General features: G+C 43.9%; 1 protein-coding gene and 1 long non-coding RNA gene across 2 annotated transcripts in view; one reads left to right on the top strand and one right to left on the bottom strand.

Moving 5' to 3' along the window:
* The window catches only part of FRMD3 (FERM domain containing 3), a 239,809-nt gene that overhangs the window by 222,347 nt on the left and 2,319 nt on the right, over positions 1–15,143 (bottom strand). The window lies entirely within an intron of this gene.
* Positions 6,757–11,081, top strand: LOC123373393. Its single transcript, XR_006580705.1, has 3 exons — positions 6,757–7,489; positions 7,655–7,754; positions 9,899–11,081. It is a non-coding gene; the product is annotated as an uncharacterized LOC123373393 (long non-coding RNA).

Below are 15,143 nucleotides of genomic sequence, written 5' to 3'. Positions count from 1 at the left end.
TGTGTTGGGTTACCTGGGGAAGTGATGGAATCTCCTTCCTTTGAGGTTTTTGAGATCAGGCTTGACAAAGCCCTGGCTGGGATGATTTAGTTGAGGTCATGCTTTGAGCAGGGAGTTGGACTAGATGACCTCTTGAGGTCCCTTCCAACCCTAATATTCTATGAATCCTGGGCACTACATTTTTGGAAAGATATGGACAAATTGGAGAGAGTCCAAAGGGGATTGCCAAAAATGATAAAAGGTTTAGAAAACGTGACCTATGAAGAAAGGTTAAAAAATAGCCTTCTTTAGTCTTCAGCATTGTCAATGCATTAATTGCTAGCTGGGGGAGGCTAGTACCCCAGGCCCCCATCTGCCTGAGGCTCTGCCCCTTTCATGTTCCCCTGCCAGAATACCCCCCCCCCCCGCCGCAGCTGCCAGCTCCGGCCCCTGGTTAGTGCCCCCAGCTCAGGAGCTGTGTCGAGCAGGAAGTAAGGAGGGGGTGGGGAGAATCCTAAGGGCAGAGTGTGGGCAAGGCCACGCCTGGCTGTTTGGGGAGGCACAGCCTCCTCCAGACTAGGATACCTGCTGCCCATGGGCTTGAGAAAACAAGGCTGAGAGGGGGAACTAATAACAGTCTTCAGATATGTTAAGGGCTGTTATAAGGAGGACTGATCAATTGTCCCCAATGTCCACTGAAGGTAGGACAAAAAATTATAGGCTTAGGAAGGGAGATTTAGGTTAGATAAGAAAAAATTTCTAACCCTAAAAGGTAGGTAAGCTCTGGAATAGGCTCCCAAGAGAGGCTATGAAATCCCTATTATTGGAGGTTTTTAAGAACAGGTTAGATAAACAGCTGTCAGGGATGGTCTATGTTTACCTGTAAACTGTTTTCACATATCCTGAAATGGGAAGGAGTTCTCCCTCTCTCTGAACTGAGAGCTCCATTGGTATTTCAAATACTGAGTATAAAATATATATTCATATTTGTGAGCACTTCCACAGTACTTATCACTGTAGTAACTGAAAAATCTCACAGGACTAAAGATACATAATTTAATTCAAGTGGTAAAACTCCTATTGACTTCAATGAGTGCAGAGTTAGGCCAACACTGAGTGTTTTGAAAATATGCTTTTATTCATATCCTGGAGCAGCTATACGAAAGTTTGAGTTTTTGGAGTTTGATTTTTAATCTTTTATCGTTTATTTAAAAGTTATAGATTCAATGCATTTAAGGAGAATGCCATGAAGAACAAACAGAAGACTATAAAGTATCATAACAATAATGCAACACACAACACAAAAGTGAAACACGATTTCAATGTTTGTATTCAAGTGCAGATTTACTGAGTCAATTACATGCTTGGTGTAATTCCACTGAAGCCAGTGGAGTTACATTAGGGATATTTTTGACCCACTGTTATCCTTACAGAGAGAGATAGAGTCCTGGAATTAAATCCTATCACTGGGAGTTTTGCCTAAAATGTATGCCCAACATTTGTCCTCAGAAACTTTGCGTGCACACACACCTGGGATGCGAGCATGGAGGTACATGTTACACTACATCTGCTCTATAGATTGGGTTTTTTTTGGACTAGCAGAATTTTTGCCTTGTCACACAAGTGGTAGGTGGAGTAAAGTTGACAGCCTGGTGGTGCATGCTTGCAACAAGAGCTCAAAATCTGATAAATGCAGTGTGTCAAAAATATCCCTGGTGTAACTCCTCTTGTTAAAATTGCAATGTAAATGGATTTCTTTAATAAGACCCCTATTCAGGAGCCTGGGGAGAGGAGAAAAAGGGATCTTCCCCTTGAGCAGCCTTTGTCATCTGAGTCCCACTCATGTCAAGTTAATGCCCACAAACCAAACAATTCTACCACCTAGCATTTGTTAGCACAATATAGTCGAACACAGAAGCTGGGCTTTTAAACACTCTTGCAGCCAACAATTTGTAGTTGACAGCTATGTTTGTAGCAGGAGATATTAAAGAATATATAAGGGGCATTTAGACTTGCAAACTTTGACAGTGTCTGATCTGTATCCAGAGTATTTTATAAGTTACTATCAACTTATATATTTACAATGTATTAATTAAAAAAAATCAATTGTATACCCCAATTGTATATTCTGATATGCTTTTTAAAAAATCATTTAAAAATTGTAAGGGTTTTTCCTGCACTCATGTTGCTATTTATCAGAGTCTTTTATAAAGCTAAAGGCCAGAAGGCACCATCATCTAGTAGGACCTCCTGTTTTCACAGGCCATTAAACATCACCCAGATACCCTATGCTGAGCCCACTGACTTTCGTTGGACCAAAGCATTTCAGTCCTCAGAAAAGCTAAACTGAACTCTTGCTGAACTTTTTAGGCATGTGCGTAACCCAAATGGAGTCAAAGTTAAGCACATGCAGAATCAGGGTCTGACTATGCAGGGAAAATAGGATGTGACTAAACACAAAATGCTGTCAAATGCCTCAAGCAAGCAGACTTTAAAAATAATTGCTGCTAACTTTTCAATAGTAATAATCTTAGATGTTACTTTCGGGTCCAACATTTTAAAATATAAATCTCCCCTCCTCATTGCTGGTCTCTACCGCAGAGATAGATACATTTCAAAGTCCTGCCCCTGTCTTCTACTTACTCTACACAGACTGTTTGAAGACCTTCAGTTGTTAACCACCACCATGTAGTTTATTTACATTGCTATTCCCACCATACATCTCATTTATAGCACCAGTTTTTCCTCAGCCCTCTATTGATGAGAGGAAAGATCTCCACCAAGAGATCATCTTGGTTCCGGCTCCACAAGCCTGCCTCTCCCCTAGCACTTCTTTCCTGTGCTTTGCTCTACCCTCTGCATTAATGGGCTAATTGGCTCTTTAGTCCTTATCAGCCCATTCTAATTGGGCAGAGTCAGGTATGAGGAAAGAAGGGGGAATTAATTGGTGTTTAATTGATCAGAGTGCTGGCTCAGCTACTGGTTCCCAGTGCTCTCTGAGCCTTCATAATGAGTGGTGCTATATCAATGTAAACTATTATTATACTAAGTAATGCTGAAATACATCATTGTGTAAGTTCTAGGGCATGGCTGTTAGGAAGAAAACAAAGAAGATTAAACAACAACTTTGTTGCAGAACCTGTATTACAGATGGAGGCAAGAGGCTTTTAAAATTAAAAACAAACAAACAAACAAAAAAAAACACATCTTTGAGGCTGGTCTCATATACATTGTGATTACACCTGTATAACCAGTGGTGAGCTGGATCGCACCGGTTCACATGAACCAGTTGTTAAATTTTGAAGCAGTTTTAGAACTGGTTGTTAACCCACTTCCCTGCGAGGGGGCGCTGTGGCTTTGATGGGCTCCGGACAGGAAGTGATGTAATTCCTCCTCCGGCCACCAGGGGCGCTGCGCTGTGGGAGCCATGTGGGCCGCCGCCTGGCCCTGGGCCCTATTGCTGCTCCCCCAACCCCTGGCCCTGGGGCTCCTGCTGCTGCCTGGGCTGCTCTGAGCCGCTCTCCCCGTGAGTACCCACCACCCTGCCCTGCCCACAGCCATCCCCGCACCCCCTGCCTCCAGCTAGTCCTGCCCCACGCCCCTGTCTGCAGCCAGCCCCATGTCCACTGGTGCCCTGCAGTTCCCAGGGCAGTAACCCTGCACATCTGCTTCAGTGAGGGGGGCACGGAGCTTCTGGGACCCACACATGTGCACACCTAGGCTGACCAGACAGCAAGTGTGAAAAATCAGGATTGGGGGGGGGGTTAATAGGAGCTATATAAGAAAAAGACCCAGAAATCAGGACTGTCCCTATAAAAATTGGGACATCTGGTCACCCTAGCACACCCCCAGGGAGTGGTGGGGACCCACACATGTGAAACAGAGCTCATTTCTAGTTCAGACCAATCTTTTTAAAAAATAACTTTAGGTAAGGTTAACATACATCCATATTTTCCCAGACATGTCAGGCTTTTTGGTTCTAAAATCACTATATGGGTCTTTTTCTTATATAGGCTCTCAGGAAAATACGGACATTTTTTATTGTTAAGTATGACTCCCAGTGACTCAATGCATTGCCATGTCTTATGGAAAAAGATACAAAAAATACATACCATGGCATATCCCTTAAATCAGAACTTTTTATAGGGAACCGGTTGTTAAGATTTTAGCAGCTCATCACTGATTATAACCCCATTGGCCTCATCCTCAGCTGCACCCAGTATCTGCTGAATGCAGCTTGAAGCATCACATGAGTTTGTAGTTCCCTGAGCTTAGGACCTGATTTAGCCCCTGCTATATTTTTAGAGCAGCCCAGGCATTGCTCTAAATTATACAACTGGCCAAAAGGCCAGCCACAAGTTGACAGAGTGCAACATAGTCTAGGCCTGTCTCCCTGTCCCCCCACTGCCCTTATACTGGCAGCTGCAAAGGACACGGGCCATACCAGGGGAATCCCTATGTAGCATGAGCTAGATGATCACTAGCCCCTTTGCTTGACAGAAACAGCACAAAAAAAAAAATCAGAGCTAGTCTGAGACCACCGACTTCAGAGTCACTTCTAATTGGCTGATTCAGCAGAGATCAAAATCATGCCCTTTGTCACTATTCAGATATTGTTCTCATGTTTCAATTTATTCTGTTAAAGATTGTACTGTCTTTTTATCCCAGCATGGTGAGAAGCAGGAAATTATATTACATGACCAGGCGCTCTGATAAAGATTTTTATTTTGTACAACTCCTAGTGGAAATTACTTTTGAGGATTCTTATACAAATGCATTTACTTTGCTCAGGCCACATAGAGGAACTTTTCTAAGATGATACGAATTTTGATTTATGTTAGTCACTTTTGGACAGATTCTGTTATTAGTAACAGATTTAAATCTGGATTTACACTGGTGCAATACAGCAGAATCTGTCCCATAAAGCTTAGATGTTTTCAGTGTCCAGGAAACAAATATTCCAGATTTATCTTCACTCTCTCAATACCTGATCAACTATCTTCCTGTACTGTTGCTCAGAAATTAAAAATAAGTGGTTTTTATATTTAGAATTCAGTTTATTTAATTGTATAAATAGAGCAGTGTAATCTTACACACACATTAGTCAAGTTATAGATCACTCTAGGGTATGCTCAGATTTGTGCTTGTCACCTTTAGCGGGATTCAGTTACATACAACTTTTATTTTCAGTTCTTAAACTTCAAGATCAGACTCAGACTACTATGCTTTGCGTCATCAGCAAGAAACAGTATATATTGTCATTCCTGTTTTTGTGAATAGTGGGCTGGAAAAAGAAAAATGTAAGACTACAGGTGACTCAAAGCTCATGTTTCAGTTTTTGTTGGGATTTCCACATACAGTGTGCCCTAGAGGAATATACTACACTAAAAAAAAAATTGGATAAGGTAAAAACAAATATCAAATTTGAATCTCACATCTAATCAAGTAGTTTTAATTTAGTCTATTGGCACAAGGCTGTCCTAAACCTAGCAGATCCAGCAGGGGAGAGATTCCCTCTGCATAGGGAAATCCTCCAGTGAGGTAGAGCTACCATAAAGGCTCCTACATTGCCCTGCTGCTCCCACACCCATCCTAGTGCTGGGATAGCCAAGGGAAAGAACCATAGGCAGGGTATCCTTAGGATCAGCAGTCCCTGAAACAGCCCAGGAAGACTTAACAGCCACCACAGCTTAGAGCAACCTTGGGGCTGCTCCAATATCTGCTGATTACTATGTCAGCCTAGAACCAGTCGCAGGGCCAGAAGGGGTGCAAAGGCAGCCTTTGTAGTTCCCATCCTTGGTTCACCAAATACTCTGTAGGTGCATCAGAGATTCAGGCCCTCTGGATTCACTGAGAGTTTTATCATTGTAAGGACTGTAGAACTAATGGGAGTTCTGCCTATGGAACAGCTGCAGGATAAGATCTTGGGAAAATAAGCCTGGCTACTGAGTAGAGATCCTTATTGAGAACTAACTTTTTCCCTGATAAAATGGTTACTTAGACATGTCTAACTGTTGTTCTTTGAGATGTATTGTACATGTCCCTTCCACTAAGTATGTGCACTCCTGGTGCACAGTTCTCAGATTTTTTTCCTTCAGCAGCACCCATGGGGGCAGCATGAACACTCTGGTGCCTCATGCAGGTATAAAGGGCCACGATACCCCTAACACCGCTCAGTTTCTTCCTATTAGAATCTTTCTGGTAGAGAGAGAAAAAGGAGGGCAGGTCATGAACTAGACGTGCAACAGATCTTAAAGAACAGTTACCAAAAGGTAGGTAATCAGTTTTTTCTGTTTTGAGTGATTGCACAGGTCCATTCCATGGTAGGGGACTCGCAAGTGGCTTGAATGAAGATGAGCTCGTAGTTTACTTGAACATGGATTGTAGGATCACCCATCCAAATCTGGCATTGTCTCTAGATTGGTGAGAGATGGCATAGTGAGATGCAAATGTATGGTTACTACCTTACAAATAATCAAAATGGATATATCCAGAAAGGCTGCAGAAATTTCCTGTGACGTGGTCCACTTCACTTGGAGGTGGAATATGAGCCAATCAGTGGCATAAATGAAAACAGCCAGACATCCAGGAAGAGATCCTCTGAGTGGATATTAGGTTGTCCTTTACTCTGTCTGAAAACTACCACAAAGAGCTGAGATGAAGACTTGAAAGGCCTAGTTTGATCCAGGGAAAAAGCCAAAGCTCTACTAACATCTAGAGTTTGGATGTTTTCTTCCCTTTTTACTCAAATGAAGCTTTGGAAAGAAAGTTTGTAAATAAACTGCTTGATTAATGTGAAATTCAGCCATTTTAGTCAAGAATTGTGTGAAGTCAAGGAAAAACCTGGTCCCTTTAAAAAAAATTATAGGGAGGCTCCCATACTAAAGATCACAGGTCCCCTAATCACCTTGGCCAGGAGAGAACAACCATGAAAAGGTACCTTCATAGACAAGTGTAACAGAACAAGGCACTAGTGGCTCTAAGGGGCGACCCGTCAACTTTGCTAGAACTAAGTTTAAACTCCACCGTGGAAGCAGGCTATGAGCCTATGGGTATAATCTGAGCAAACCCATTCGAAATCTGATGGGCATGGCATTGGAAAAAATTGATTGGTTATCCACAGGAGGGTGGAAAGCAGCCAAATAGACTCTGATGGAACTAAGAGCTAACCCTTGTTTCAGAAAGAAAAGATAATCCAAGATACAACAAATTGGAGCTTGAGCTAAGGAGACCTCTTTATAATGGATCAAATGGAGACTATCTTCCATTTAGCAAGGTAATTAGATGTACTCAAAGGCTTCCTACTATTTAGCAGCACTTCATGGCAACAAACTGGGAAAATGTTTGCTTTAAGGGAGTGCAGGAAGCATCCATGCTGTTGGGATGAAGGAGGTGGCCATGGTCCTTGGACATCACTGCAATATCTCTCGGAATAGCAGTAGAGGTCTGACCTCTGGAGTGGAGTTGAAAACCAGTGTGGATAGGGCCACGCTGGGACTATAAAAATAAGGTGAGTGGAATCTTGCTTGACTTTGTGCAAGAGCAGAACTGGATGGAAGTCATACAGCAAGCCTTTTGGCCAGACTAGGAGGAAAGCATCTGTTCGTGAATCGAGGCTGTGACCTGCTTGGGAACAAAAAGAATGACATTTTTTGTTTGGTGTTGTTGCAAACAGGTCTAATGGACCTAGACACATCTGTCTGAAGAGATTACTCATGGTGACCTGGAAACAACCTGCTTAGGTGGTCTGCCAGGGTGTTTTTAACTCTCAGAAGGTAAGCAGTTTTCAGGTTGATGGAATTGGTGATGCAGAAATTCCAAAGGAGGATTGCCTCCTGCCATAAGTTTTTTAAATCCCCTCACCCCTGTGCACACATTTGTTTGCTTACCTAGAACATAGCTGCTGTGTTATTGGAGTACCAAAAAATTCCACCCTTTGAAGTGTGGAAAGAACACCATCAGGCTAAATGGATGGCCCAAAGCTCCCTGATATTGATATGGAGAGTTAGGTCCCCTTCAGTCTCAGGGTCTTTGGTCTTCTCAGGATCTAAGTGAGCTCTCCAACCTAGACCTGATGCATCTGTGACTAGAGTGAGTGACTGCTGTGGAAGGGCAAAGGGGACACCCTCACAAACATTTGCAGGTTCTACCCACCAGTCCAGGGAGACCATCTGAGCAGGTATTTGAACCACCATGTCCTTATGATGACCGGCCAGTGAGTACACTAAGGCTAACCAAACCCATACTTCTGAGGTGTAGCCTGGCATGCTGCACCATATAAGTGCACACCACTATGTGTCCAAGAAGTTTGAGGCAATTCCAAACCACAGGGACACGGTATGCCTTTAGACCTAGAGCAGGGGTCGGCACACGTGCCAAAGACGGCATACAGCTGCCTGCTGGGGTCCCAGCCACCAGCCCTGCTCAGCCCGCTGCCAGTCTGAGGTTCTGGCTGCCAGCCCCTTGCCAGCCGAGGTCCTGGCTGCAGGCCCCACTTAGCCCGCTGCCAGCCTAGGTGAATGGAACCCCAGTCTGGCAGTGGGCTCAGCGGGCCGGCAGCATAAGATCAGCATTTTAATTTAATTTTAAATGAAGCTTCTTAAACATTTTGAAAACCTTGTTTACTTTACATACAATAGTTTACTTATAATAATAGAGACTTATACAGAGAGACCTAAAAAACGTTAAAATGTATTACTGGCACGCAAAACCTTAAATTAAAGTGAAAGGAGACTTGGCACTCCACTTCCGAAAGGTTGCTGACCCCGATCTAGAGCAATGACCCACTCGTTTGAATCCTCAGCTCCAGCAGGAAAGCCATGATCTTTGTAGAGTCCAGGACTGCCCCCAATTAATTCTTCTCTTTGGGCAAGCATCAGGACAAGTTTTTCAGTATTAAGAGCCCCTGTGTGTTGAAACTGGACTGAATAGTGGCTATGCTGGAGAGTACCTGAGACCTGGACTGACCTCTCACTAGACGGTCATGCAGGTAAGGGAACAGACTCCTGACCTTTGCAGGAATGCCACTACTACAGGCATGCATTTCATGAATACGCAAGGGGCTGCTGACAGGCCAAAAGGCAGTACTGTAAATTGGTAGAAGGACCTGTTGGCTGTGAATCTGAGAAATTTTCTGTGGCTCTGGTGAACAGCCACATGAATGAAAGCGTCCTTTAAGTTGAGAGCAGCATCTGAGGAAAGGATAGACAATATAGTAACCATCTGGTATTTTGTTTTCTTTAAGCACTTGTTTAAGGTCTAAAAGAGGCCTGAGACCCCTCCCCCTTTGCTTTCAGGATCAGGAAGGCAAAGAAATAAAAATCCTTTCCCTCCAAATGACATGGGAACTTCCTGTACGACCCCCACGAGGAGGAGCAACTTGACCTCCTGAAGTAGCATGCTCTTGAGAGAGTGGTTCCTGAAGAGGGACAGGGAAGGGGGTGTAAATTGGGGATAGAATAAATTGAAGGGGTATCCCAGTTCCACCATGCTTAAGACCCACTGATCCATATTGATGTGGGTCCAAGCACTTAGAGAGTGGGACAGGTGGTTGGCAAAAATTGGGGTGGGGGAAAAGATGGTACTCTGGTAAGTAGTAGACTGCTCTCGACCAACTGGTCAAAATGATAGTTTAGGGGACCCAGTTTGCCTAAAAACTGGTAGCGGTACAAGAGATAGGTAGAAGAAGATGCTGCTTGTAACCCCTGCCCCTCTTTTGGGGCAGGTACTGGGAACACAGCAAAAAAGGCTGAAGCCATTGGGACTGCTGTGAGCAGAACAGCTTTCTTGTTGCTGCTGGTGTATAAATCCCTAGAGATTTAAGGATTCAAGGGTGATCATTAAGACTATGAATCTGCTCATCTAGTTTATTGGAAAAGAGAAAGGGGGTGGGGTCTTGAATGGTTTATTGCACATCCAGGGGAAGACCGGATGACTGCTGCAGCCAAGATTAACACCGCATAGTGATGGCAGAAGTCCTAACTTGAGCCACAGAGTCTACTGCATCCAGGCTTGCTTGCAGTGCTGTTTTGGCAATTAGTTTGTCCTCCTCCACCATAGCAGCAAACTCTTGCTTTGCCTCATCAGGAAGCTTGTCTTTGAACTTCAGGATATCATCCCATAGGCTGAAATCATACCGACCCACAGAGCCTGCTGGTTCACGATCCTAAGCTGTAAACCTCATGTGGAATAAAGTTCCCTGCCAAACAAGTCTAGCTTTTTTGCTTCTTTTCTTTTGGGGTGGAGGCCTGGTTTCCAAGTCCCTGGTAGTTGCTGCAGCTAATGAAAAAGAGGGAGTCTGGAAGACAGATAGTGGTTATAGAAGTGCTCAAATCCCTGTGAAGTGACAGAATATCTTCTCTCCATCCTTTTAGCCGTGGGAGACTGACATATCAGGGTACAATTCAGACTACTGAGGGGCTGTGTCACTCATGCCCTGCAACCCTGGGTGCCTTACAATGCCTTGCTGAAGTAGCTCCCACCCTTCCATTATGCAAGCCACACCCTTAGTGTCTGTTTATAACAGCAGCCTGCCAGTTACACCCTGGCTCTCATCAGCCTTGGTTACACTGCAGAATGACCCCAATGCACTCCCAGTCCTGGATTTTCCCCTGGAAATGTATATCCTGTACTACCCAGCCCTCTTCTGGACAATACAAATATATTAAGTGTTATTACTTAAAGAGAATATGCCATTTTATTACCTTAAAGGTAGTAACCCAGACACTTCACATAAGCACACTGGATTAGATAAAATGAGTTTATAACTACAAAAAGATTTAAGAGAGTACAAGATTTTAAATGGGTACAAACAACAAGGAATAAAAATCAGGAATAGTTACAAGAAAAATGAAAATAAAATGTTTACTAGTGCCTAACAAGCTATATTAGATTTAAGCAAAATTTCTCACCACATGCCTCCAGCAACATTACTGTCCAAACTCTTCAGGTCAGGAGTCCACATCCTTCGCCGCCAAGTCCAATGGCTCTTTTTCTTTGTCTGCCTGTCTCCAGCATCACACTTAAGAAGAGAGAGGCGGTCCCTTGGGGTGTTTGTCCCCTTTTTATAGTTTCAGTCCCCTTCTAGAAAAACATTTCCAGCTGAGAACCAGGAGACCGAGTATATGTGAAAGGATATGCCTTGCTGGGTAACAGGTTCTAGCCCAGGGGCCCTATAACAAGCAGCCATGGTCCCTGTGCAATCCTACCTCTTGCTGCTGTTTCCCTAGGCTTCTTCTTACATCACTATCTCCCACCCTCTCTGGGTTTGGGAGTCTCTAACTCTCTTCAGTCAGGGAATGACTGCAGCCTTTCCCAGCAGCACCCTGTCTGCAGCCAGCTATCTGACTTTATACAGGCCCCACCTGCTCCTCCTGCACTGCTGAACCTGTTTCTAATTAGCTGCCTCCAGCCTAAAGCTCCCCTGCTTGCAGCCTAATTAGCTGATTGGTCCCACCTGGCTTCATCCAGCTTGCTGGGCTAGTGTGGGGAGTCCATCCCCTCGCAAAGTCACAAAAACCTAAAACAAAATAATTATCCTTTTCCTTTAAGGCTCAAACATACTTACAACAGGGCTCCCCTGGGTTATATTCCACAATAAATATCTAAATTATGGCTCTTTTCAGTCAAACCTCACAGGTAGACAGGAAAGTCCTGATTCTCTTCTCATTTCAAGGCTTCTCTCTTGCAACACATTCCTTTTGGGTCTAAATGCCCCTACACATCAACTCAAAGCGGCACCAGACAAAGCAACCAGAACAACAGATGCAAAACCTGCAGACATATCTCATGGTTACAATGATCAGCACCCTCCACAACACACATTTCAAGATCCATGAGTCCTACTCTGCCTATCACAACAGGTGGTGAACCTCATCCAGCTGCCAATAACAACTATGTGGGTGAAACCAGCCAATCACTATGATCTCAAATGAACTCACACAGGAAAACAATAAAAGACAAAAACACTATATTACCTGTGGGTGAACACTTTTCACAAAGTGGTCACCTCATATCTGACTTATCAGTCCTCATCCTCAAAGGAAACCTGCATAACACTTCCAAAAGATGAGCCTGGGAGCTTAAATTCATAATTTTGCTAGACACTAAAAATCATGGTCTTAATAAAGACACTCAATGTATGGTTTATTACAACAATCTGTAACCCACTAACCCCCCTTTTTGTCCTATGAGCCCTTCACCTGGAATGCTGCCTTATAATATGTGCTTAGAATACTTACGCTAAACTATCTGTTCAACACTGTATTTAGCTGTGTGTGACATTCTATACCTTGGGGGAGCGTGCTGTAACCCCCATATTCCTCATGTTCATATAATCGTGATCTTACGTATAAAACATGCCTTGTAAGGTATCAGGGGAAAGGTTATGATCTCTTGAAAGTCATTTCTCTATCCATATATGTGTATCATTAATGCATATGAAGTTATGAGAATTGTGTAGTATGGTTATCATTAAAACATGCTGTAAGTTGGGGGAATCAGCCAGATATTAGTTCCCCAGAGGCAAAGGCAAGGAAAGTAACCAATGCCCAGGCAGGGTGTCAAACAACCCATTAACAGCCATTGTCCAGCAAGGGAGCTACAATGCAATGACTCACCTGCATGAGGCCACACCAGGGGAATTGCTCAACCTTGCTTGGAGAGACTCAGTAATGCTCACCTGACTCTGAAGGGGAGCGGGGGCAAAGCCAAGGGGGAGGAAAGGACCTGATAAAAGGAAGAGATGTTTGCCATGGTCTTCCTCTTTCTTCCACCTACATCTACAGACATCACCACTAAGCGACTGAAACACTGATCAAAGGGGAGAGCCTGGCTGAAGAACAACCAGTCGGCCTGTGGTGAGAAGCATCTAAGTTTGTAAGGGCATTGAAAGTGTTAAGATCAGCTTAGAATGTGTTTTGTTTTTATTTAATTTGACCAAATCTGACTTCTTATGCTTTGACTTATAATCACTTAAAATCTATCTTTATAGTTAATAAATCTGTTTGTTTATTCTACCTGAAGCCATGTGTTTGGTTTGAAGCATATCAGAGGCTTCCCTTGAGATAACAAGCCTGGTACATATCAATTTCTTTCTTAAATTGACAAATTCATATAAGCTTGCAGCGTCCAGTGGGCATAACTGGACACTGCAAGACAGAGGTTCCTAGGGTTGTGTCTGGGACCAGAGATATTGGCTAGTGTCATTCGCTTGCAAGTAGCTGGGAGCAACTTACATGCCAGAGGCAGTGCGTGAAAGGCTCAGGAGTGGGGGTTCTCACAGCAGAGTAGGGTAAGGCTTGCTCCCAGAGACAAGGATTGGAGTGGCTAGCAGATCAATGGTATGGATAACACCAGAGGGGAATGTCACACTGTGACACTCTGAGTACCTTTCCCAGACCTGAAGAAGAGGTCTGTGTAGCTTGAAAGCTTCTCTCTCTAACCAATAGAAGTTGATTAATAAAAGATATTACCTCACCCACCTTGTCTCTCAAGGAATCATCTGTCTATTATGAATGATGCTATCACCAGTAGTACTTTCCAGGAAAATGTTATTGTTGTTTTGTTGTTGGTTTCATGGCAGCAAAACTGGAGCTGGACTCGAAGCCCCCTCCCCCCTCCCTAGGCCTAATTATTTTACATAGACAGGGCCGGCTCCAGGCACCAACCGAGCAAGCTCATGCTTGGGGCGGCAGATTCGAAGGGGCAACGTTCCCTCAAATCTTTTTTTTTTTTTTCCTTTTTGGTTCACAGGTTTTTTTCTTTTTGGTTCACCGCTGTGGCCACCCTGTATGGGGTGGCGGTGCGGAGGAGGGGAGCGCCCTGCTGGGAGCGGGCTGTGCCCTCCCTCTGCCCCAGCTGGTGCCAGGTCTGTAGCAAGCCCGGCAGGGCAGCCCGCATCCTTCCCTCCCCACTGACCGGAGCAGTGCGGAGCCCTCCCGGCAGGCAGCACGGCGGAAGCCCAAGCCGTGGCCCCGCTTCTCTCTCCCATCCTGCTCCCTCCCCCCCACTGCCCAGGGCATGTCTGCAGCGCCGGGAGTCCCCCTGCACTCGCACTCCTGCACTCGCCGTCCTGCACGGGTTTTTTTGCTCTGCCGCTCCGGCCGCCCCGCAGGTTTGCTTTTGTTTTTGCTTGGGGGAGCAAAAAAGCCAGAGCCGACCCTGTACATAGATATATCCTGTAAACAGCAGTTACACCTAAGAGTTAAGTCAGAGACGCCCCAAATCCTGCAAGTGGCTTCATGCAGGCAGACTCCTGTGTGCAGAACTCCACTGATGTAATTGTGGTTCTTTGTAGGTACAGAGGTCTGCTCACAAGAAGCTAGTTGCAGGATCAAGAGCTTAAGGCTTACCAGTGGTACGCTCAGCTGCTTTAAAAACAAAAAACATCCTGCATCACAATTAACTATGAACACTTCTCCAAGATCTAATTGCCTACACATTCGACCAAACAGAATTGTAGGACTCCAAAAGAATTATCTGGCAATTTCTAATGTTACAGCAGCCACCATCTCCTCATTCAAACCACTCTAAGACATTTATATGAAGCCTGTCAAAGTTAATTTCTGAGTGACAGGTTTGAGATATATCTACGTGATATCCAGCACTATTTTGAGTTTTGACCAATCACCTGGCCATCCACACATTGTGTATATAAATGTGTATTTGTCTACCTCAGAGCTCATCAGCTTCTGTGAACATAATAGACTCATATATGTGTTTCATATAGGGAAGGACATAAGCCATTTGTAGGATTATCACCCTTTCGAATTTGCCATTTAAAGGGCAAGCATCACAAGCCAGGGACCTCTATATTTTATACATAGGTTTGGAAGGACTAGAATTTTAATGTGGGTAAATGTCAATTTCACCAGACCAACAAACTGATAATCAAAACTGAAAGTGACGCAAAGTGAGAAAAATGTTGCTTGAGAACTTATTAGAGTTTGATGTAAGTGTATTGTTGTGAGGTTGCCAGTTTTTGTTTTAATGGTTATAAAGCTTTAACTTATTGAATCTCAACATCCACTGTAATTAAATAATTGATCCCCACCCATAACTACCTGCTATTGTGAAATTTTAAATTAAAATGGAAAAAATTCTTTAAAATAAACATTGCTGTTAGCTGTCAAAATGATAAAATAAACATTGACTTCCACCAAGCC

Source organism: Mauremys mutica, chromosome 6, assembly GCF_020497125.1.
Source record: "Mauremys mutica isolate MM-2020 ecotype Southern chromosome 6, ASM2049712v1, whole genome shotgun sequence".
NCBI lineage: Eukaryota > Metazoa > Chordata > Testudines > Geoemydidae > Mauremys > Mauremys mutica.
Note: the sequence above shows the minus strand (reverse complement) of the source record. Positions and strands in the feature narration are given on the sequence as shown.